The sequence below is a fragment of the Rattus norvegicus genome, chromosome 13 (assembly GCF_021556685.1).
Source record: "Rattus norvegicus strain SHRSP/BbbUtx chromosome 13, alternate assembly SHRSP_T2T, whole genome shotgun sequence".
Lineage (NCBI taxonomy): Eukaryota > Metazoa > Chordata > Mammalia > Rodentia > Muridae > Rattus > Rattus norvegicus.
The window spans coordinates 43,310,008-43,335,768 of NC_141546.1; the positions used below are offsets into that span (position 1 = coordinate 43,310,008).

Below are 25,761 nucleotides of genomic sequence, written 5' to 3' on the forward strand. Positions count from 1 at the left end.
CATTTTAAGGTTTAAAATTCTGAGGTGCATTTAATTGAATTTTGCTTTCTTGGTAGGAATGGTGGTTTGAACAAATGAATAAATCATACACTCCTGTTATCCAGGGGCTGATGTTACCCTATGGTGGACAAGTAGCTGAAGAAAGGTTGCTACATCCTGCTGGATGCATAGTTTACCACTGTGGGTGTCTAGACTGTGGTTGCTCTGAAGCACAAAACCCTGTGTAGGGAACATGGCAGTGTTAACAGAACCACTTTTGATGGAGCCTTGTTCTACATGAACTGTAATTTTACTCTGAAATGTGCACCAAACAGTCTGTACCAAATGTGTAACCAGTCATCAGAGGTTTCTAGATGGTCTCAGGCTTACTCTAGTATAGCTTAACCCTTCCCATTCCCATGGAATGTAGCAGTCTCTGGGTCTTTTCCCCCAGACAGAACTGAACAGCTCCTGCTAATTGCTGCTTTCCCATTCATCCCATCTCGCAGAGCATGGTTGCAATCAACATAATATTTTCTAGATTCATAGAACTATGACTTGATTGAGTCAGTCATATTGCATATTCAACACCCCATTAAAGCTACCCTTCTACTTGGTGAGAACTGTAGGAGGAACTTTTCCTGCTCTAGTCAATGCTGGTCCCAGATGGCACATGGTTTACTTTAGAGAACACCGTCAAGCAGGCTGAACTGATTTATCAGTTGCATGTCACTGCCAATCTTAGTAGAACTTTAGTAATACATGTTCTTTAGAGTTTATGGGTCGCTGGAGCACTGAGATGTGCAGACAGTTACAATCTGCACTATGTACTACTGTGTTTAGAGCATATTTGCATAGTGTTACAATAGCTGTAACTTTATATATATATACATGTATATATATATTTGTGTGTGTATAGTAAACAAATGGGTAGGTAAAGAGAATCGAATCATTCACTTGGTGTCACAACCTTGGAGAGCAAAACACGGTAAAGTGAGTTTGTTTCCTAGCAATGTTGCCCTTTAACCACAACGGTGCACAGCTGAAACTTAAGTCCTTAGTGTGTGTGAACACCTCACTATGTTAGATCTGTTTTGTGCACTTTCCTGATTTGTTCTAATGCAATATATCTCTGCATGTCTGTCTCCATTTGTGTATGAGTGTGTGTGTGTGTGTGTGTGTGTGTGTGTGTGTGTTTGTGTGCGCACGCATGCATGTGTGCATACACTCAAGTATATAGGTACATCTGTGTGGATGTGGGGAGGTCAGAGGACAACCTAATTGCTGTTCTTCAAATGTTGACCACTTTTTTTAAGGCAAGGTATCTTTTTTTGTTTTTTGTTTTTTGATTTTTTTTAATTGGATTTTTTTTAAATTTATATTCCAAATGTTATTCCCTTTCCCAGTTTCCCGGACATAAGCCCCCTATACAATTCTCCTTCCCTTCTTCTATAAGGGTGTTCCCTTCCTCATCCACCTCCCTTCCTACCCTCCCCTGACATTCCCCTACACTGGGGGTCCAACGTTGGCAGAACCAAGGGCTTCTCCTTCCATTGATGCCCCAAAAGGCCATCCTTTGCTACATATGCAGCCGGAGCCATGGGTCAGTCCATGTATAGTCTTTGGGCAGTGGTTTAGTCCCTGGGAGCCTGCTTGGTTGGCATTGATGTTCTTAAGGAGCTGCAAGCCCCTTCAGCTCCTTCAATCCTTTCTCTAATTCCTCCACCAGGGGTCCAGTTCTCAGTTCAATGGTTTGCTGCTAGCGTTTGCCTCTGTATTTGACCTGCTCTGGCTGTGTCTCTCAGGAGGCATCTCTATCCAGTTCCTGTCATCGTGCACTTCTTAGCTTCATCAATCTTATCTAGTTTTGGTGGCTGTATTTATATGGGCCACATGTGGGGCAGGCTCTGAATAGTCGTTCCTTCAGTCTCTGCTCCGAACTTGAGACAAGTAATCTTAATGACCTTAAGCTCACTGAGAAGGCTAGGCTACCTAACCACTGAAGCTTAGGCATCCCGCTATCCGCACTTCTCCAACATTGGGGTTACAAATATGTGCTACAGACCACTCCTGGATATTTTTACATGAAGATTGATCTCAGGTATTTATTTATGCTTGTATGACAAGCACCTTACAGATTGAGCCATCTTCGTAGCCTCTGACCCTCATCTTATACTTGAGTTAGTAGAGATCTGATGGGATCGCCTATCTTTAAATAGCCGAAGAAACATTAGGGTTGAAGCATTTAGATTTCAGAGGTATTGCCCACACATTTCCTCCATAGAGACAAACCTATGAAGCAATATGGTGTATTTGTTTTATCTTTATATCAAATTATGAATATCTGTATATGGGTGAATATGGAAGTGTGTGTGTGTGTGTGTGTGTGTGTGTGTGTGTGTGGTGTCTACAGTGACAGGAAAAGGGTCTGAGCTAGAGGTAGCTGTGCACAGCCCAATTGTGGATACTAGGAACCAAAGCCCGGTCTTCATTGTGAGCAGCAAGTGCTCTTAACTGCTGAGCCACCTCCCCAGGCCTTATAATTTTATTTCAAAGCTTCTCCAATATCCATCTAACTACATTCTGAATGTATTACACGAAGATTTCTTGGTACTTGTGATTGTAGAATCACCTGATTAACATTTTAAAAATCCAAATAAATATATTCTGCTTGGATATCAGCTGACTCACTGCCCAACCCCATCTGTTGACATTTAGAAGACGTTTCTAACAATATTTTGACTTTCTTGAGCACTTATCTTTCTTTAATAGAAAGTTCTGTTTGTTATCGTTTTCATTGTCATAGTGAGAGAAAAGCAATTTGCTACTCGGCCAACAAAACTCTCTTTTACTTATTAAAATGGCTGTAAATCCACAGCTGGCAAACAGTGTGAGATTGATAGCTTTGTTATAGAAAGCCACATAAAGGAAGTGTAAATCTTTTTCCCCCCCGCACTTCCTGCCAATGGTCTCCAACCAAATCCTAGAGGGTGCATGTTCTAAAATGAGAGACTAAGCTGGGGTCTGAGGCCAACACTCTCAGGATTCCTTGCAAGCTCCAGTTAGGGAGCAGAAGTGCACATTAGAATAAAAAGGTGTTGGCTTTGCCAAAACTGTGAGAAGTGGAGGAGAAAACACCTTTGGAATGAAAAGACTTTGTACTTGGTAATCACCATTAAATTGTTAGGAAGGGTCAGTTTGTAATTAACTTCTTAAGGGCTGGAGGATTTAGCCAGGACAGAGAACCCTTCTCGGATCACTGTGATTTTGATGTGGAATGTTCAGAAATGGGAGGTTTGGATTAGAGAAAAGAATAATGGAAATCCCATAGCAATCAGTGTGTGTGTGTGTGTGTGTGTGTGTGTGTGTGTGTGTGTGTGTGTTTACGCGCGTGTGCACAGGTACAGGTATATATGCCAGTTTATGCTCATGCATGTGGAATCCAGAAGACGAAGCTTTTTTGGTGCTGTGCCTGTATTTTTGACACACAATTTCGCCTGAATCTGGAAGATGCCAGGCAGGCTAGGCTGGCTGGCCAGTGAGTCTCAGGCATCCTTCCCTCTTCACTGCCTCTACCTCCTGGTGCTGGATTGAACAAGTACGTATTCCATCCCTGGGTCTGTTAGAAGTAAAGTCTGAGGATCAAACTCAAGTTCTTATGCTTGCAAGGCAAACACTTTACCACTGGAGTTGTAGTCCCAATTCATGTCCTATTAATTTTAAAGACATCATATTAATAATAATGATATTAATAATAGTATCTACCTCATTTGTTGGCACATTTGGTTAGTGGACTTCTCGCACACTCTCTCCTATAATTTCTACAACAACCTGAATCATTTTATGTATGTAATACTATCATCTCCATTTTACAGACAAGGGAATACAGTCTGAAAGGTTAGGAATGTTCATAATGGTTTCTAATAGTAGAGTCAAAAATTAAGGGTTATCCATTTTCAGAGTCTTTCTTCTAAACCAGGGGTTCTCAAAGCTGTAACCCTTTTATACAGTTCCTCATGTCGAAGTGATCTGCAACCACAAAATTATTCTTGTTGCTACTTTATAACCATAATTTTTCTATGGTTATGAACCATAATGTAAATATCCCGTGGTCTTAGGTGACCTCTGTGAAAGGGTTGTTCAACCCGCAAAGGGGGTTGTGACCCACAGGTTGAGGACCGCTGTGGTCTAAACCATACTGCAGTTAGTCCCCTGTGAATAAAACATTATGTTGACTCTAACTCTGCTTGGCTCTTCAGAACTGATCCACCACTAATGGGTAAAAGCTAGAGGGTGGGCTCCTGAATTTATATGAAATAGTTCTAAATTCAAAGTAAGTAAGTTTAAGGTTATCTATCTTCGATCTTTAAAAAAAATCAGAATTTATTCTTCAGACAGTAGAAAGCCACAGAAAGGCTTTTAAGCACAGTACTATTGGATTTGGAGACAGTATAGAAAATAAGATAATATTATTATCTTATTAGAAGACTGGTACAGTAGTCTAGGCAAGTGGTAGCAGGATGCAAACACTGCAGATGATGATGAGGGAACCCTGTTCAGATACATCCAAAAAGTGGGAAGAATATATTAATTATGTATTGTATGAATATGGTCAGTGAGGCTGATGGAAAGGTCAGGTGGTCCTGATATTTTAGTTTATGAGATTCAGTGACTGTCTGGTGACATGATCCGTCTAGCTGTGTGTGACAAAGGCAAGGCAGACATGGGGTCATGGAGAAATAACACCTTCATTAACTGCTAGCCTTGCATGTTTGGAAGTGTTTGTGTCATGTCAAGGCAGAGACATGGGCAATCAGACCTGGTGGTGAAGTCTGGTACCCTCCAGTTGAAGGTATGAAGTGGAGGGAAGACGCAACATTTTGTGTGGGGTCTGAAGGCTATGGGGACCAAAGACTATGAACAATGTAGTAATGTCTATTCCAACCATTTAGCAGGTGGTCGTTGGTGGAAGAAAAGCTTCAAATTATAAGAGAAAATGGTGTTTGTTGTTGTTGTTGTTGTTGGTGGTGGTGGTGGTGGTGGTGATGTGTTTTTCTTTTTTCTTTTTCTTTGAGATTGTGTGCTAAATAAGGAAATCCATGTGCAGTTGAACATTTCTTGTCTTTGCTTACAAAAGATTCCCTGTGGGTTAGCAGCAGTAGAAACTGCTTAAAAGGATTATGATTTAGGTTGGAACTCTCTCTCTCTCTCTCTCTCTCTCTCTCTCTCTCTCTCTCTCTCTCTCTCTCTTTCTGTGTGTGTGTGTGTGTGTGTGTGTGTGTGTGTGTGTGTGTGTGTCTGTGTGTGTATACATTCCAACTGAGCCATATCCCATATCCTCAATCTTAGGTTAGAATCTTAAGATCTCTACTTATTCACACACACCACCCCCTCCAACCCAATCTTCTTGGAATCAATTGTTCTTACCAAAGTTGTCATCTGCCAATATTATTGTGTTCTGAGGACTGTTTCTGTGTAAATGACAAATCAGACTTGAAGTATACATAATACGTTAGAAGGCTTGTCATTTTGTGAGAGCCACAAGCCATTTCTCTTTTAAAATTTTCTATCTTTTAAAATACTTTTTGTCTATTATCAAGAATGTGGCAAGAAGCCCATCTTACATGTGTTTCTCCTTATTCTTTTCTGTAATCAATGTGACCTTGTGCAAGACACCTCAAGCTATCTGAGGTTCAACTTCCCTTATCTTTTAAGTACAGAAATTGTACTATATTTTCTCTGAGGTCCCTTTCAACTCCGAAGTTTTATAATTCCGCAATCCAAGCCTTTCATTTAAATGCCACTTAAATGTCATTGGTTAGATCACCAAAAGGCTAATAATTGAATAATCAGGGATAGATCAAATACCATTGCAATGATGGTTCCTCAAAGACAGAAAAACATTCCTTTTTTTGCAGGATGGAAATTAGAAGATTTTTTTTTAACAAGGTCAAAATTTTCCTTTTGTCATGAGCTCTAATTAAATTAAATCCTGAGAAATTTAGACAGAAATCCAGGAGACCTCCCCTCTTCCTCCAACTGGCTTTAAACTCAAGATAATAGAGCTGACAGGATATTCTTTGGGGAACACACAGATCAGTGAATGATGGTCCTTTTAAAGAAGTTGTAACTTGAAGCCACAACTTAACAGGGGTAGAGCCTGGTAGAGTATATGCTATGACAAAAAACAAACAAACAAACAAACACACAAACAAACACCCAAAAAACTTGGTTTGGTGTTTTCACTGCATTGGGAAGGGTTTCGTTCTTAAGCAACTAGTGGTAGGACCTGAGAGACAGACCACATTGTGCTTGACATCAGAAGCACATCTTTCAAGTAAAAGCAGCCTGCTTCAATTACATTTCCTTTGTGGTGATAAAATGTCTCCACAAAAGCAACTTAAAGAAGAAAGGCTTTACTTTGGCTCATGTTTTGAGGGTTAAGTCTTTAATGACACAGGAGGCAGCAGGAGCTTGAAGTGGCTCCCCACATCTCATCCACAACCAGGAAGAAGGGCTCTCTGAATGGTTGCGCCCCATTCATGCTCTTTCTTTACAATCTAAGATCCCATCCCACAAAATGGTACCACCCACAGCTCTTCCCACTTCAATTAACTCAGTCAAAATAATCCCTCACATGCGTGGTCAGAGGTTCCTCTACCGAGCGATTTTTAGGTCTCGACAATTTTGATTGGATATTACATAGGTTTTGAGGCTCACCGGGCTAAGGGGATAAGTGGAGTTCAAAAACACAAGCCTAAATGGAGGCGCCAATGATACGGAGTACCACGGTCAAGCAGACAAGCATCTCGGAGACCGAAGCTAACCAAAGCTGGTGTTATGAGGCACTTCCTTAATGTGGCTTCAGCTATTTTTGCTAATAGTTTTGATACTCTGTAAAGACTCCAATTCTGGAACACGAGCTGCCTTCACTGTTATGTCCAGTCTCAATTTGGGGGGGAAGATCCCATTTAGGCTATGGGAGCCTCCCTTTTTGACCGCCCGAGAACTTGGGAATGTTGTAAGCACCGTGCGTGATACTGTGGGGTTGAATTGTGCTGCACATTGTGCCACCTGCACCTTCTGTTTATTTCACTGGACTTGGAAAAGGATCCTCGGGAGAATTCTGTCTCCTGGGCTGTCACTTTGTCCTGCTTCACACTGGGTGAGTCATCTCCTTGTGGAACTGTGACAGCCATCACCAAAATTGAGAACTCAATGTGACAAAGGGACTGTTTTCACAGTTCTCTGTCGACATAATACAAAAGTTCACCACATCAGGCACGTCATCTTAATCACCGGGGTCAAAGGAACTTTTAGATGTGACAAGTAGCTGCTGCTTTCGTTAGTTTCTTCCTTCTGATTGGCAAGGAGCAGGCGGCAAATTCCCAGCACACTGACGATCCCTTCACGCTCTCATTTCTTTTGATTTGTGCTAAAATATATATAAAAGGGAAGGCAATGCTCACTTTGAAGTTGAAAGCAAGAATGAGCATTGGCTCCAGAGTTGCTAAGTGAACTGCCAACCACTTTTCTTTTGTTTAAGTTTATTAAATGCCTACTCTGTACCTGGATATGTTCCTCTGGGCACTGGGAATTATAAAACTGAATAATTAAAAGTCACAACTATGTAAGTTTTCATTACAGTAGAGGATCAGGCACAAAAGTAGCCGATGAGATGCTGGGGATAGGAAAGATGGTTCAGATGGCTCTCAAAGAGAAACACAGGTGATGTCTCCTAAAGAACTTGGAATTTATTCTATGTGTATTGGGCAATCAGTGGAAGGTTTTATGCAAAGTATATTTTGGTTAGGTATCTGTGGTTACTGTATGGATAAAGGATTTTTATGGAGCAGAATATAAGAAAGGGAGCCGGTCATAAAGCTCCCAATACTTTCTGTGTTTAACAGTGATCTGTAGAGGAAGAGAACATATAGGATAGCCATATATATAAAAAGGGAACTTAATAGATTGACTTACACATGTGACCTGCATAGTCCAATGATGGCTGTTTCCCACCAGAGAAACCAAGAATCTAGTGGTTTCTCAGTCCATGAGCTTGAAACCTGAATATCTTAGCAGTCCTGATCTGGAACTGAAGAACTGGAGGGCTCCATGGGGAGCTGCTACTCTTCCCCCTCAAAACTGGTCCTAATAGCAGGGACTCGTGGAGCAGTAGCAGCAACAGGATAGGTGCACTTGGCAGCAAGAGGAAATGTAAGCAGGACAAAGCAACGTTTCCTTCTTCCGTTTCCCTCTTGTCTGACTTGCCACAGGAAGTTGTAGCACATACTGTGCTTCTCATAGTTTGGTCAAGAAAGAAGTGCTCAGTGTCACGTGTTTGCTGACTCGTGATCCAGTCAAGCTGACAACTGTCACACCTTCTAAAATAAAAGGTCACTGTGAAATAGATCAGGTTGTTGGGAATGAACACAGAAAAGAGTAAATTGGTAAATTCTGTAAATGAGAGAAAGAATGGACCAAGTGCCATGCCCAGAAGTGTTGAGTTTGAAGTTCAAGTTCGATGTCCAGAAAGCCCTTGTATAGAGAATTAGAGCCCTGAGGGCTGGGAGAGACAGCCATTGCTTTGCTTACCACATGTCTGTGTTCTTTTTCATACATTTGAGCACTGTGAATTTTGGTAGTCACGTGATTAGCTCCTGCCAGTCTACAATGTCTTAATGGGTTGACATAAAGAAGTCAAAATTGATTTTTCTAAGATCCCTACTGCTGTCACAGGGACCAGCAATGACCCACATGCAGAGTATCACAACCTGGGATCCTGAGTGGTTATGTGGAATAGAGTTACAGTTTCTTCTGTTAGCCTATATCTGTCACATTCAACATGCTTCTTGAGTTTAGCCCCTGAGGCTTGTGGGTTAATGTGTTACTATAGTACAACTTATGTTATACTGACTACTTTAGTCAAAACATTGATGAAGGCATTGCTACTACAAGAATACTGTTTGAAGTAAGATAAACTGAGAAGAAACAATAAAGAGAGAAGATAAGGGGTTAGCCTGGAACCTTAGTGTAGTCTAACATGTACTGGTTGAGATGAGGAGTACAAGGGCTATGTGCACGTGAGAAGCTAAGAGAAGACTTGGATCCTTGATGTTGAAGTCCTGGGTATTTGAGCAGAAAGAAAAATTTTTCAGCATGCACAGACATCGTGATGGCAACTGTTTCCCCCTGACCATTAGTTGTGAGAGAGTCCGTGTTATCATTTTTTAGAATTAGTCAATGACTGGAGTAGAGCATAGTAAAAATGCTACGTTGACAAAAATCAGCAAATGACAGAATCTGAAGATTATTCTTCCTGGCTCTGAATGTGGAAAGATGCGTATGGATTCCACCCTGTGGTCAGTCTAGGTTAGACACCCCTCTTTAGAGTGTCCACTGTGTCCTCAGGATGCCTGCAAGACTTGTGTTCCGATCGATCTGAGTGTCTTTCCCAGACAGTAACCTCCTCCAGGACTTTCCCCATTGCTCACAGTAATGTTTCTGATGAAGCGGATTCTGTCTATATTCTGTCTATAACAGATGAACAGTGGAGCCAGATCCCAATCCAGGTCAGTTTCCATAGATATCAGCGGAGAAGAGGACTTGTTGTTACAACCCAATGAATGTTTCTTTTAATGTCACGTGACCACAGGCAGGCTGACTCTCTTGTCCAGATTCTTCACACACCATAGTTCATCAACAGGTATTTACTGAGTGCCTGCTGTGTATGAAAAATTGTGCAGGGGAAGGCAATACCTCCCTTAGCCTCTATCTTCAGGGAACTCACAATGCTGTGGAGGGGAGTAGGCTAATTGTTGTAAAACTATTAGAGAACAGTGTGAAATAGTATACGGTTAATTGAAAAACATAGAAAATGTGCAGTATTTGTGGCTAGTAAGGGAAGGAAGAAATAGAAAAAATGTGAAATGAAATTAGGTCTGGGATAATTTCTTAGAGGAGGGGAGGACTTTGAGAACTTGGAAGGGAAGTGTGAGAAAAGACTATTGGAGAGCTCCACTGGGTGCGAGGGGACAGGTGAGGCAGTCCCCCTGAGACTGTGACTTACGGTCTTTGTTGGGAAAAGGAATGAACATGAGTGTAAGGTAAAGGGAGAACGAGATTAAAGAAGATCTCCAAATTTAATTAGGCAGCATCGTTCTTCCTTCTCAACTGTGATGTGATTGAGGCTCTACTGTGTCCCAAACAGTGCTTTATGTATGTAAGCCTCTTTTCATGGGGATTTCATTTTTCTTTAAAAGTATTTTATACTAATTGTGTGTGTGTGTGTGTGTGTGTGTGTGTGTGTGTGTGTGTGTGTGTGTATGGGGTGGGGTTGGAGTGCATGTAAGTGGTCTATGTACATATGTATATGTAGGTACCTGAAGTGTCCAGAAGAGGGTGTCAGACCTTGGAACTGAAGTTAAAGGTATTTCTGAGACTCCTGACATTTGAGCAAGGGTCCTCGAGATTGATCACGAAGTATTCTTAACCACTGAGCCATCTCTCAAATCCAGGTTTACATTTTTTTTCATGGGAAGATAGATAAAAGTGTTGAGATGATTATGTAATGTTACTGAATTTCAGATTATGGTAAGTACTATGAAGAAAAGTAAGAACGGACGAGGAGATTCAGAGATGGCATGTGCTATTTTCTATAAAGAAAAGTCAAAGGAAGCTTTTCCGAGAGGCTGATACTAATGAAGGGACTCTTACCAAGTGACAGGATGAAGACAATAGGTTTCTGGGAATGAATGTGATATGACAGGGAGCCTTGGGGAGCAGACACCTAACAGGCAAAGGTGGAAAACCACCAAGGTAGCTAGCAGCAAGGAAAATTCTGATGTTCAAGACCTAAGAGGAATGTATTCAAAACATCTTTTGCAAGGGCTTCTTTTCATTTATTTCCTCTGTGAATGGATGTTTTTGTATGTTTAGTACATGTTCATGTGTGTGTATTGTGTATTCATGTGTGTTTCAGTAGATGTGTGTTTATACATGTGCAGATGCATGCACACACAGGTACATGCTTGTGAGGTACATGTTTATGAGGTGGATATGTTTGTGTTCATATATGTATGTAGGAGGGAGGGCGTTTGTGTTTGTATGTACAGATGCAGCTTCCTGTCTTTCCTACCCGAAAAAGGACCTGCATCCCATCAAACGTGCTGCTGTCCTTGCAGAACAGCAAAGTAGAAGGCACAAGTCCTACCCATCTCATTGAAGTTAGGCCTATGTGATTTGCATGGCTTGGTGCCCAGTAGCAGAGGATTCAGGTTGCCAAGTCTTTGGATAATAACAAGTTCCCATCTACATAACACCTGGTCTTTACAACCCAAGTCATTATGAATGTGGTCCAAGTTGTCACTCTGGGGGTTTTATTATTTCCACTTTATTCTGAGTTGTTTCTTGTGGCAACAGAGGTTGCCTGTCCATGTTCCTTTGGTTAGTGAAGATAACGTTTCAGCTTCTCCTGACGGTGTGCTGGTTCAGTGATGTTGTTGAGCAGGAGGAAAGCAGAACCAGCTGACCTTCGGGTCTCTAAGTAAATAATATCGGAGGACAAGCCATCAATCAAAGACAGGGACTGGGTTGATCACGAGTATTGGGCTATGAGGAAATGCTTCTAGAATACTGCCTAGAAGATCTTTGAGTGTACCAAATAGGGAACTTATAGCTACACAGCTTCTATACCACAGTAGTATGTGACAAGAAAATGGGCCTATCAGCCTGTGAATGATGGGAAGAACTGAGCCTCTGTGTGTGTGTGTGTGTGTGTGTGTGTGTGTGTGTGTGTGTGTGTGTGTTTAGTTTTGCTTTTAGGATTTTAGATGCTAAGACTCCTTGATGTCAGACCTGGGGAGTTAGAAGCAAAACTGAAGAGAAGCATGACATGTTCCCATTAACCATCAAATCCAGTTCCCTTTGTGTGACGTCAGCATTATCTCTTGCTTGGACCGTTTCACATCCACTTGGTTTATGCTTAACACCAGGGTGGTCTTTTAGTGTATAAATCATACTGTATCCTATAGACAGCTGAAAATACCCATTGGCTTACAGGACAGACCAGGTCTGCCCTCTTCCTGCCTCTGCCATCTTGCCTGATGGTCCTCCCCGCCACTGTCACTACCCTCCAGGCACTTTATTCTTTGACTCCTGGCATGTTACCTCACTTCTTCACCATCCTTATCTGATGCCTAACTCTAGGAGAGAGATGCAGTGTATCTCAGTGGTTGAATCTGCAGGCAGAACCAGACTGTCTGGGTTCAGACCCAAGTGTCACTCATCAGCTGTGTGACTTAACTGGCTGCATTGTCAATGCCTCTGTTGTCAAATGGAGCTGATAACAGTGTGTGCCTCACAGGTATGGGTGTATAGACTCACCTCAGTACCTAATATCTAGGATAGAGCGTTCACCCCATCCCCTATTATCTTCTGTATCTGAGCCTAAACATCACTTCCTCTGGGAGGTTTTGTCTGTACTTGTCCCGTTGTGCTTTTTCTTCCTCGTCTGTATCTTTGTAGATATTACTCTTTCTTTCCTTTCATCTTATATGGCCACAACCACATGTAGGCCCTTGTGTTTATTGTTCCTATTAGACATTTAACTTCATAAAGGCGAGGTGCTCAACCGGCTAAATTGCCAGAGAGCAAATGCCTAATGTTGTGTTAGTAGGCACACACTAGGCACACAGCAAATATGTTAATGCGTGACTGAGGCTGGTGGGTTGGGACTAAGTTGGGAATGCTGCGGGTTTTCTGGGAAGAGTGTGGTGCCTCAGTGGAGCAGAGCTGGGCCAGAGGCCAGTGGAGTTAGGGTGCACTACTTTTCAAGACATTACCATTAGGTTGTATTTTAGGATGTTGACATATCAAAATCAAATTACTGGACCAAAGTCAAGGCTCGCACATCTATGCCAACACTAAATGCTCTTTTTTGGCAGAAAAAAAAATGTTCAGTTTTGCCATAGGATCTCAGCCAACCTGGGATTGGACCGAATGAATTGTGTAAATGAGACAATCATAGTCTCTTTTTCTCTTTCCCTCCTCCTCCTGCTCTGTTCCCTCAAAGTGACGGGGTATTGGACTCAACTCCCTTCTTCCTTGCACGTGGGTATTATAGCCGGAGCAGAGACTTCCTGGGTGGCCAGCCTGAGATGCTAGCACTTGCATTTCTCACTCTTGTCTTAAATTGGGCTTCCTTATCAGCTTGCCTTCTTTATCTCTGCTACTCGTTTGTTTACATGATATGTTCTCACCCAAGCTTGTTAATGCTGCATGAAAAACTTGGTGTTCAGAAATAGCAGCGGTGGCAGACACACTGGACAATAACAAAATGAACGTTTAAACTCCTGCAGTGCCTGGATAGCAAGGGTTACTTTCCTCTGTAGTGTTAGCTTTGGCTTGCTCTAGGGAATGAATCCCAACAGGCCTCAAGCCCTCCTCCCCCTTCTATTGTTCTACAGTTTCCTCTCCACTTGTTAGAAGGGTGGCGACTGGCGCCTTTGCCATCTGTGTATGGGGGTTATGGGAATTTCTAACCTCCTGCTTATTTTCCACCCCTATTGATCCATTCCTCACAGATAATGATGCCACCTACTCTCAAGGCTATGCTCTTCCAAATGCTTTCCCTGGTACGCTGTTCTGTAAAGTTTCTGTTCCTGTCAAACAGTCTTTCTTGCCCATCTTCCTGCCTAGGCTATCCTTCAAATGCTTCTCATGTAAGGCAGACTTTTTTTTTTAGGCCAGTGCTTTTCGAAGGACCAAAGCTGATGATCTTAGGAAGAAATTGGTATTTTAGCAAATTCCATTTGAACATAAGCCAGAGGTTTGGGGCTGGCAGCTGAAAGATGAGGTTAGAATGAATTTTTGGTCTGCGTTTTCCTCCTAGTAGATTTATGCATTATTATACAATGTAAGGTAAAAGTCTGTCATCTTACCCTGTGACTTTCCTGAAATACTACGGTCAGCACCATGCCTCAAAAGGGAGCGAATGTCTCCCAGCTAACTGGAGGGAGAAGTGATGATGTTTAATACGTGTGGTTCTTTGTACTTGGAACTTATTTGGACTTCATTCTTTGAATTGTTCTTTTCTTTTAGGAAGCCTAGGTAGAGGAGTTGGGAAGATGGCCCAGCTGAAACAGTGCTTGCATCACAAGCATGAGAACCTGAGTTCTGATGCCCACCACACAAGTCAGAAACCTGGGGCAGCTGGGCAGACAGAGACGGGACCCTCTGTGGAGGATAATCAGTGTAATCACTGTTTAAATCAATTCAGCTACACTAGTGAGCTCCAAGTTCCATGGGAGACTCTGATTAAAAAAAAAATAAGGTAGACATGGGTAAAGGAGGAGCCCAATGTTGACCTCTGATGTTCATACACATACATATACATGAACACACACACACATATGTGTGTGTGTGTGTGTGTGTGTGTGTGTGTGTTCACGTACATGCAAGCCTGCCCCCACAAAGAAAGAAACAAGGCACAGGACATTACTGGGATATGAGAATTATCTATATTTACAGTTCTAAACACCAGGAGACCCTGAGTGACAGAGGGGGCAAGCTGCATCTTGAAAGAAATCCAAGTATTCTCGTGAGCATCATAAATGACTGCTAAGGTAGCGTATGGGGTTAATGAGGATGGGCTACTTATTAAATTTAGAATGCACGTTCAAGTGGCCAACCTTAAGAAAAATATACAAGCCAGTGCCTCTGGAGGGGTGTGTGAGAAGTAAGTACCAAGATGTCTGTGAGTGACGTATTCTAAAGTCACTTCGATGGCCCATGGAAGAAAGGTTTGCAACGCCAAGCTTTGTAATCAGAGAATGTGAGCCTGGGATGGGGTCTGGAGACGCAGCATCTATTCTGGGAAGTCTGAGACCTGGGAAATCCTGGGGTAACACTTCAGGAAAGCAGAAATGTTTGTCTCTGGCTGCTGTTTCTCAAGTTACTTAAATGAGACCCGTTGACTATTGATCTGTATTGATATATATCAATATCACAATAAAATGTAATGGACCCATTTCTACTTGGCATTTTTTTTACCACTTGGGGATAACAAATCATACGGTCTTGGATTTCGGGAGATACTGTGAGATCTGGATGGCAGCTGATGTATTTTTAAGACAATGATCTAGAGAAGAGAGACATAACCCTGACTGTGAACACAGAGCTCCCCGGGGCAATAGTGATTACTGTGTTCAAGGACTAATGCTTCCCACTTTCAGAACCTGTCCCACAGCAAGCTCCCCACCAAAATATTCACGGTTCCATGTACAACGTTACTTACATTCTTTTGATTTGTTTGTCCCCCTGTGGCAGATCCTAGCTACTCTATCTCTTTAATCTAATCTGTGCTATGACATCAAGCTTTAATTTTATCACTATTATTTTTGCTTCCTTTTAGACACCCATGGTGTGCCAGGCGCTGAATTGAATAAAATAAGAAGGATACATTCCTTGCTATCTCTGTGCTCACACTTTTAAAGAGCTAAGACAAGCAAAATTCCCAGTAATTGGCAATAGGTAGTCTTTACTTCCCCTGCCCCCCTTCCTTCTTTCTCTCCTTTTGAAGCAACCTCATCTCTCTGAACAAGCTTAAGAAGTTCTCTGGATCAAAGCTGTCAAAAACCAGGAGGGTTTGGAACAAGTGTCAGAGTAGGCAAAGGACCTTCAGAACTCAAGCTCTGTTCCTCTCCTGCCTGAGAGAGATCTGGGCTGCATTTCTGCCTACCTCACCTGGGCGGGCTAGGACTCTCAGGCTACTAGCTGCCTCAGCTGTCCCTACCCAGGAGGCAAACTTCCCACCTTCCCAAGCTGCACTGGCTCTAGGACCAAGGATCTTGTAAATCAAAGATCCTGGAGCTTAGGCTTTTCTCCCGGGTTTCCGACTGACTTGGAGTGACAATCTCTGGGCGTCTCCTAATAGGGCTATGCCTGTCTTAATACACCCAGTGGTTCCCCGGAGGCACCCCTAGTGTGCCTCTCCTACACACACCATTGGGATCTTTATCTTTTTCTGTTGTCATCCGGAGGAACTCTGAGACTTGGGGAAGCTTGAGGGATGGTTCATTAAGTGCCTGCAGGCAAGTGTGCCAACATCAACCCCACCCCATCCTTCCTTGTTCCCACCCCAGGCTCAGTGTAGTTAGGCACCAGGTGCTCAACCCAGATGGGGAGTCTCCCTCATCTAGCTAGCACCTGCACTCCAAAAGCATTAGAGTTAGGAAAACAGTTGCTTTGAGGGAAGCAGAGGAACCAAGGGGGAGTGAGGCCAGTTGCACCTCAGGCTGCTCAACCCAGGGGAGCTGGTTGGTGAGTCCTGGGGTCTGAAGGGTGCACTAATCCAAAGAAGGGGAGGGGTCCGGGAAGAGAGAGGAGGGAGGAGGGGAAGGCATGAGGGAGGGGCACCGGAGCAGCTGCTGTGGGAGGCTAGGCGCAAGGTGGCTCCCCGCGGCCCCGGCGCCCCGCGGCTCCTGGGGACGCACCAGGCAGCCAATGGATGCGCAGAGGTGTACAGCAGATGGCGTCCGACTGCGCCGTTCCTTCCTCCTCCTCCTCGTCCTCCTCTTCCTCCTGCTTCAGTGCTGAGCAGCCAGAGTCGCAGCCGGGTTGCCAGACGCTGGAATGGGTGGTCTCCCGACACACACCACCATCTTCACCGGGGAAGCTCGGGGCTCGGCGGCTCCCAGAAGCTGCAGCTGCGGCTCGGGCGAGGCTGGTGAGTGCGGCCGCGCTGTGCCCCAGCTGGTAGGGACTGATGCCGCGGGTCCCCTTGGCTGGCCAAATGGAGAGATAGCTGCCCCGACCGGGGGCGCCTCCCGCACAGACTTTCCTAGCCAGGCGCCTTCCCTGCTCCCTTCTCCCAGCCAGTCGCGGGAACTTGGAACCCGAGCCTTTGGCTCTGGGCTGCGGGAAGGACTGGCTGCTGGGATGCAGAATGCTTGGATCCTCTGATCGGGAGGGCAGGCAGAGACACCCCGCGACTTGGGCATAGGTCTCGGGCAATTGGACTGAGAAAGCATGGGGCATCAGCTTGCTTTGTGGGGAAATCTATGAAGGGAACCGGGGATTCCCCGTCCTGTTCTTGGAACCTTAGAGCTTTCAGATCCCAGCACAGGGAGTTCTGTAGGTTTTTCAAACTGGTCGAGTGAAGGGTCCCCTTGGGTAGCCCGAACTGTGAAATCCGCGCCTGGGTGCTCAGGGACCCAAGAGGATATCTGAGCAAGCCAAGAAGTTTTGCGGCGTCCTCTGATTTCTCCCTGCAGCTACAGAAGGCCACAGAAACAGTTTACATGCCCATGGTTCTTGAGGGGCGAGGGTGTCCTGGGGGACAGGGGAGCGCACAGGTTGGACATGACACTACGTTGCTTTCTGAGAGAAAAAAACCGGGTCCAGCATGTCTGAGTGAGAAGCAAGGAGAAGGAACATACCTTCTCCTGCCGCTCCTACTTTGTATTTGCATGTTCTATACACTATTAAAGTTATTTGAAAAGGGAAATGAAACCTCAGCTCTGTGGCGTCCCTGTACATTGGCTCACTGAGTCTTGAAGTTGGAAAGCTTGGACTGACTCTCTCTCTCTCTCTCTCTCTCTCTCTCTCTCTCTCTCTCTCTCTCTCTCTCCCTCTCTCTGTAAGAAATACAGCCAGGGAATGCTTATTGCCCTCATCCTCAAACCCCCACACACATACACACAAGCACGCACTCGTGTAGAGACAGAAATGCTATTAATGGTACTTTTTTCTTTTGAAAATTCTTAAAGAATGAGCATCCTTTAAAAGCTCCTGTGATTCAATTTTGCCCAGTGAGTGGAGTCTGATGATATGGCCCACTCTGTAGAAAGCGGCAGGGTTCCTGGTGCTCTTTTTAATGCTGGGTGGTCTGCTGGCAATTGGCTACTGCCCCTCCTTTAAGTATTCTTGTTTTTGGTGGTCTGGCAGAAAGCACCTGCCTGATGTTTTCTCAACACATCTGTGAATGTTTAATATTTATTATCAGATGGGTAAATGGGTAATCCATGCAGGCAGGGGTCATACCAATCAACCTGTGGGGTGTGTGTGTGTGTGTGTGTGTGTGTTTGTGTGTGTGTGTGTGTGTGTGTGTGTGTGTGTGCATGTGCATTGTGTTCCTGGAGTTTCCTTTTTCCAGGCTATCTTTGGATGTCAGAGAGATCTTCTTATCCCCTCTGGCATTTCAGAAAACAATCTGGGGCTATTGGGTAACTGGGAGAGCTGATCTACAGGGAAACCCCCTCCCTCTAACTCAGTTAAGGCTTTCTTGGAGCCATTTAAGGATACCACTAACCAAATCAAGAAGTCTTGTTCAGTGGTGAGTGTGTGCTTTGGACTTAGTGGGTTGAAGGCTGTAGAAAGTTTCAATCTTGAGGCTTTCCTTAGATGCTCTTCTGTTTTTAAATCTCAATGCCATTACTAACAAGAGCCTTCTTTGAAAACTTAAGGTGACAAGTTCCCTTTCTTGTCTTAGGGGTGGAGGAACAGCAGGATGGGGTGGAATCCTGCAGACTGGCTTCTACATTCCCTGGTCATTGTGTACTTGCTGGAAGCTAAGGACTGTAAACTCCGGTTCATGCAAGTTTAAGTGAAAAGGGATTGTAAAGATGGTTTTTCTGGACTGGTGGCAACCCACCCACATGCTTCTAAAGAATTGTGAGAGTCCTTTGCTTTAGAGGATGTGGCGACGTCTCATATGTCCTCATAGACAGGTCCAGAAGCTCTGCATACCTGAAGCCATTTCAGGGTTCTGAAGATGCCCCAAGGTCTTGTGGATGTGGTATCCTGGAGAGGGCTGCCTGTTGACAGTGGACCTCTTAGGTCTATTGTGAGGTTTGGAACACAATGGCTTCACTCAATATTTACCTCAGCATTTAAATCGATACTTCAAAAAACGTTCTTTGCAGTATTTCCTAGTCCGTCTTCATGTATTTATTTTTTTTCCGTCCAAGTTGTTGCTTGTTAGAAACTTGAAAGGCTAGACAGAGAGGAAATAATTACCAATCTTTAAAGGCATGCAAACACAGACGGCTGTTTTTGAGGACTAGCATTGGTAAGTTGGTGACTAAATGAACGATTCTGCTCTCTACTGAGCTAGCCTTTCAAGGCAAAGAGGGGGAATGGAAGGAAAGTGATACTTAAGATGTTCTTCTTTACAGAGGCCGTCAAGAACTTTGTCTACTTGCTGCAAGTGTCATTTCTGAAGGAACAATTATTTTTCATTATATCTGTAAAAATGAAATTTGTCTTTAAATCGTTGACTAAACAGACAGAATGAAGAGCTAGGGTGGAAATTAATGGAAGAGGAGTGTCTGAGCCATTTTCAGTCTGTCAACCCCTTTTAATTGTACTTCAGAAGTGGAAGCTGGAGTAATACAATTCTTTTATAGAAAAAAAAAAAGCCATCTTGCCCAAGCTGCAATTTTGATGTTCTGAACACCTTTGTTAAGAGTAGGCATTAAGGTAATAACTTTGATTGAAAAGCTTGAGTAGAGATAGAGTCTAGCTGACTGGTCCTATTCTTCCGTGAACAGTCAAAATGACAAATGAGACGACAGGTTAAGTGAATGATTAAGATAAACAGATTAAAGAATTCTAGATAGTGTCAACTATACCAGTTGCTGGGGGTGGGAGGAAGAACAGTGCCCTAAGCCACCAGGCTTCAGAGGCACCGAGGCTTGTGCTGTGAACAACAGAAAGGGTAGCTTACTATCCACAACCACTTGCATGGGCTTCATAAACGTCTAGAGTGCCCAGTCTGAATTTAACGTTACATTCTTTCTGTTTTCACGAGGAGACATTTCCCAGTATACAACTTTAAAAGACACTCAGCCGTAATCATTTTAGCACCAGGCAGCTTCGTAGCTATACCATGAGTCCTTAATTTAGAGTTGTTAGCAGGATTAATATCTAAGTGATAATTAACACATCAAACCTGTGAAAGTGGGACGACTTTTAGGTCTGATTTAATTCTCCAAGTTTACTATTGTGAGCCTGATTGGAATCTCAAATCACGGCACCTTTGCTCCGAGTTAAATGTTCTCATGCTAAAGTTTTCTCTTTTAAAACTTCTCCATTAACTGAGATTATGTTGCTGATCTGCCCCCCCTCGCCCCATAGGAAAACAGCCACGGCTGAGGATATGTATGTCCAGTTGCTCACAATAACCCTCTGGCGATTTCTTCCTTTCTGTTTTATTTTATTCTTGGACAATCTCACATACATGAACACTGGATTTTCGCTACTGTTATGCTTGCTGAGGCTTCTTGCTCTCCTACTAAAATCTTCCTCGGTTCGGTCAAAGCCACTCCCCTCCGTATCTTTGCTTTGGATCCACTGAGTTTAATTGGGGTTGCGTTGTTGGGCTGGAATTCAGAGTTATTTACTGGGATGTGGAGAGTTTATCAATGACTGTACCAGCAAAGAAAGAGACACCTCACTCTCTCAAGACGCATTAACTATGCAGAGTCTCCCAGTGTCAAGTTGGACATTCTGAGCCCTCTCCTAGTCATGATGGGCAAGCGATGGGCCCAATCTTGTGTGTGTGTGTGTTGTGCTGGTAATCACATTCACAGTGAGTTCCTGAGGGCAATGGCCATATCCTGTCTGGGAGATACTTTCACAGCACTCCTCAACCTGTAACTCTTTTTGTTTCTTACTGGATATTTTATGTATTTAGGTTTCAAATGTTATCCCCTTTTCAGTTTCCTCTCCGGGACCCCCCCCCCCCATCTTATCCCCCATCCCCCTGCTTCTATAAGGATGTTCCTCCTCCTACCCACCCACTCCCACCTCACCACTCTGGCATTCCCCCACACTGGCGCATCCAGCCTTCACAGGACCAAGGGCCTCTCCTCCTACTGATGCCAGGCAATGCCATCCTCTGCTACATATGCAGCTGGAGCCATGGGTCCTTCCATGTGTACTCTTTGGTTGATGGTTTAGTCCCTGGGAGCTTTGGTGGTGTTTGGTTGGTTGATATTGTTCTTCTTATGGCATTGCAAACCCCTTCAACCCCGTCAGTCCTTTCTCTAACTCCTCTGTTGGGGTCCCTGTGCTCAGTCCAATGGTTGGCTGCGAGCATCCATCTCTGTATTTGTCAGTATTTGAAACTCCTTCTCTTCTGTGATGTTCCTTGAGCCTTGGAAGGGTGGTGTAAATGTCCTGTTTCCAGCTGGTGGTTTAAAATGAACACCCCATAGCTACTAGATCCAGTAGTATATCAGAAGAGAAGAGGGAAGCGGAGGATTAGTGAAATTCAGTTCCTTCTGCTGCTTTGCTGAATATTCAGAACACTAGAGGTGCTATGGACTAGATTTCACTGTTGGTAAAAGCTTGTGGTCACTGCAAAAGGTGGAGAGATGAACTCACACGCAGCTTGTCAAGTTGCCCGGTTGGTGTATGTAAGAACTGACGTGTCATGTGACTGTGCTACAGAGCAGGAGAAAACAGTGCATTTCAGAGCATCTCAGAGAGGGTATTAGCTTCTGGTTATTTGGTGTCTGCAATGGAATAATTCTAAAACGACAACTCTTTGCTGGGATACTCACATCTGGAAGACTTTTGGGGAGGTAAGGATAAAAAAATGGTCCTCATAAGGGTAAAGTGTAACCCTTGACCTAGTTGAGGGAATCCACATAGCAGTGTTTCCTGTATGCAGCAAGAGGCTATCAGCACCAGAGGAGAAGGGATTTTGCAGCAAAGACGACAATGCTTGCTTTTGCTTTTGCTTTTGCCTCTCTAGGCATATTTTAATTGTGAGCCCTTTGTAATTAAATATGCAGCAGCTAAAAACGGAATCCCAAGTAACTAACACGCAACTGATCCCTGAATGCCTTGACTGCAGGAAAAGCTCTTTGCTGGGTTCCACTTGCCTGCATGAGGACTGGCTTCAGACTGGTGCTATGTCACTGAATAGTCCATTACATTTGGAAGAATCACAACATCGAGACGAACTGGAAACTTCCAAGCAGTCAGGCATGATTGCCTTGGTCTTAGTCTGTAGTTTTATAGTAACGCTTATTTTAATTTTGGGTTCTTTCCGATGGTATTTTTAAAAGCACACCATTCAGTAGGTATAAGTGAGGTGTTTTAATTATAGTAAAGCCAATGCTTGCAGAAATGTCTTTCTGAGTTTGCTTCCGGACACTCCTCTATTGATTTCTATGTTTGTGCTTATGTTAGGTGTCTTGGGGGGTGATCTGGCCACTATGATTGATACAGACTCACAGGATATAAAAGTATCAAAGTATTTCTGCACTCATTGGTAAATGGGTCCAGTGCAGGTCCCTTGGAGACTCGATTACCCTGGTGTCCTGCAGGTGGCTCCCCTAACTTTCCTTAGATGGTCTTGACTCAGCTACTAGGAAAATCTCCCCTGCCCCCTATAGGCTATTGCACCTTCAATTTGGCTTGTATGGGAGTGCTAGCAGTTGTAATATGTTAATATTACCTCTGGATGTTTTTAGTCACGAGGAGACTAAATGCAACCCTTGGCACCCTATGTAGTTAATGTAAAATCTGTTTGCATTTCTATTGTAGTGTTTTGCCTATAACATTTATCTCTATTTAAAGAGGGGAATACTGATTGCCTCAAGGTGTGAAAACCCCTTTCAGCTGAGTTATCAATAGAGATAAAGCCACTGGATTTTCAACTTGATTTGGTTCTCTAAAGAAACATGAAGGTGCTAAAACATAAAACATGCAATAAGAATACCAGTAGTAGGGACAGAACCAAGTTTTTAATCAAGGTCACCCACTGCAGGGATGGATCATCTTCCCCACAGCTGTTCAGACCCTTCATCGAAATTATGGGTACAGGAGGAATTTGACAGGATTTTTTTTTCTTCAGGGAAAAAGTAGTTACTTTTCCTCCCTGCCTCCTCCATTTCTAGTCTTTAGAATTAAAGTTGGTTAATTTCATACTGACTTCCATTCATTTTGAAGTTTTGTTTTTACACAAATTATCATATTATTTAAACTGTAAGACTTCCTGAGCAATCACAGAGAGGTGAGTTGTGAATGCCCTCCAAAATTCTTTGAGGAAAATTCTTTGGTATTTTCTTTGAGATTTCTTTTTATCTTTTTAACATCCATTTATCGTGTGTGTGTGTGTGTGTGTGTGAGTGTGAGTGTGTATATATGTGTGTGTGAGTGTGTGTGAATGTGTGTGAGTGTGTGTATGTGTGTGAGTATGTGTGTAAGTGTGTGTGTATGTGTGTGAGTGTGTATATGTGTATGAGTGTGTGTGTGAATCTGTGTGTTTGTGCGTGTACATGCGTGTGTGTGTGTGTGTGTGTGTGTGTTTACCTTGCACGAGCATATGCTCATATGTGGAGGTCAGAAAGAACAGCTTGTAGGAGTCATTTTTCTCTCTTCACCTTGTAAATTCTGGGGCTTCAGATCAGGTGCTCAAGCTTGGCAGCAATCACCTTTACCTGCTAATTCATTTTGCTGGCCCCCTTTTAATTTTTTGTGACTAAACTTAAACACTACTAGATGGTCCCTGAAAAATAGAGAGACTACATGTATAGAAAAATAGCCGTTTAGATCCTATATCAACTTAAACTTGAACCAGTCATCAACTTCCTGTTACCTGCCCCTTTCTATCAAACCTTTCTCTTTCAAGACACCCACAAGTCTCAGTCCTTTGCCAACAAGGTCATGAACACTTTTTCTCTCCACCTCCTCTCTCAGCAGTTTTCCAAATCCTACCTATGAGTTAAAACCCAGCTTTAATTATATTTTCACTGAGATTTCTCTGATTAGGGCAGTTTATAAAGTCCTTTCTCTGCCCAAACAACTCAGGGGGTAAAATCTAATTTTATTGTTTGATTAAATCTGTTTCCTCATTAGCATCTATTGAGTTCTGATGGCACCGGCTTTGAGTTGGAAAGGGCAGTCAACTCTACTTCGAGTTCTAGAAAATGCTGTGGAGGAGACAGTGACAGGGGCCTGGGTGACAGCAGCTCTTTGAAGACATATTGGGAGAGGCCTAACAGCACACAGGTGGGCAAGGGCAGTGGCTTCCAATTATCAATGACCTCTGACATGCTACACATCAGGCTGAGTTTATGAGAACCACTTTGTCTAATCCTATTAACATTATTTCAAAGCAGGAAACATTTTCAGTAACATTTTTTTTATATTAAGATGCTGGGACTGAGGGAACTTTGGTTCTTTTTTAGGACCTTTCCTAGGACACTGGCCCATTTGACTAGAGAAACAATTCTGCTCAAGCTTACCTTGGAGAATGGGTTAGTTTATCAAAGTTACCTCCAGGATGGTGGGTTCCTTAAAGAGAGCTGCATCCATAAAAGATCCACTCTATCATAGGTGATGACATACACAAGCTGCATACCTGCAGCTCCTCCAATGACTCAGAGCTGAAGGAAGCTTGGCAAGTAATGTCTCCTCTCCATAGTAACTGTCTTACATGTAGCCTTAGAAAGAGGCCTTGTGGGTCTTGTAAGTTTTAGAAGCTTCCAGTGGCTTTTGTTGACTTCCTGAGCCCTGTAAACTTTTGTTACTTCCTGAAACTTAAAGAACTAGAGGGAGAGGGGATGGAGTCTGGGGTATGAGGTGATGGATGGTTTCATTTCTGTGGAGATGGCTACTCAATAGTCACCTTGTCTGAGGCCACAGAAGTTGCAAAATCCTGAGACAAGCCATCATTTTATTTTAGTTGGCTTACCGAGGAACCATTGCCAGTTTCAGGAAACTCAGACCTGGAAAATCCTCACCATATCCACAGTCCTCTTCACTAAGCAGATAATTAAAACAGAACTCTTTGAGTAGCTGTGTGGAATCACAGCTTTAAAATTCACAAGAGAAAGAAAGGAAGTAGTAAGGCTTCAGATGTGAATAGGAGGAGTGAATGGCAGTGACCGTGATCACTCCTGAGACTTAGTTGAGAGAGCTGGGCAGATAATGTTCCTAGTCACCATTTCTGCATCACATGTATGAGCTGAAGGTATCCTTGTTCCTAGGAGATAATTTTGCTTAGAAGACAGGAGGCATTCCTGAGTGAAGCATTTGTGAGGAATCATCGTGTGCTTTTCATTTTAAAAAAATACTCTGTTATTATTTACTAACTTGAATGTGTGTATGTGTGGATGTATGGATGTGTGGATGTGTGGATGTGTGGATGCCTGTCTGTGCATGCATGCAGGTCTCTGTAAAGACCAAAAGGAGGCATCAGATGCCCTGGAGCTGGAGTTATGTTCTATGGTGAGCCACCTTACATAAGCACGAAGAACTGAATCTTGATCATCTGCAAGAACAAGCACACTCTTTAGCTGCTGAGCCAACTCGATAGCCCCTATGTTTTAAAATATTATTTATTTGACTTCCATGTGACTCCGTAGGTAAAAGTGCTTGCAGCAAAAGCCTGGCAACCTGAGTTTGAACCCACAATGAACAGCAAGAACTGATTTGTAAAAACTGTCTTCTGACCTCCACATACATGCTGTGCATAGCAAATGTATACCTACACACACACACACATACACACACACACACACACACACATACACACACATAACAGCAAAAATAAAAAATTAAAAGTTTAAAAAGATCCTTTCATTGAGAGGACCTTTACTCAGTCAGCAGAAAGTTTTTTGAAGTGGAGTTCTGTGGGATTGCATAATAAACCCATGTCCCATACTGATGTCTCTTAACATTTTTTTTTCACAGAAATATAGCAATTGGAATCTGACCAGTTTCCCTCTTTGCTCCTGACAGAATCATATATAAAGAACTGCAAAA

General features: G+C 43.3%; 1 protein-coding gene across 1 annotated transcript in view; it reads left to right on the forward strand.

Annotated features, from left to right (window-relative positions):
- The first annotated feature begins 16,436 nt into the window (after positions 1–16,436).
- Thsd7b (thrombospondin type 1 domain containing 7B) overlaps positions 16,437–25,761 on the forward strand; it is a 902,908-nt gene continuing 893,583 nt past the window's right edge. The window contains 1 exon segment of the mRNA NM_001191669.2: positions 16,437–16,705. The gene's annotated coding sequence lies outside the window, so the exon portion shown is untranslated.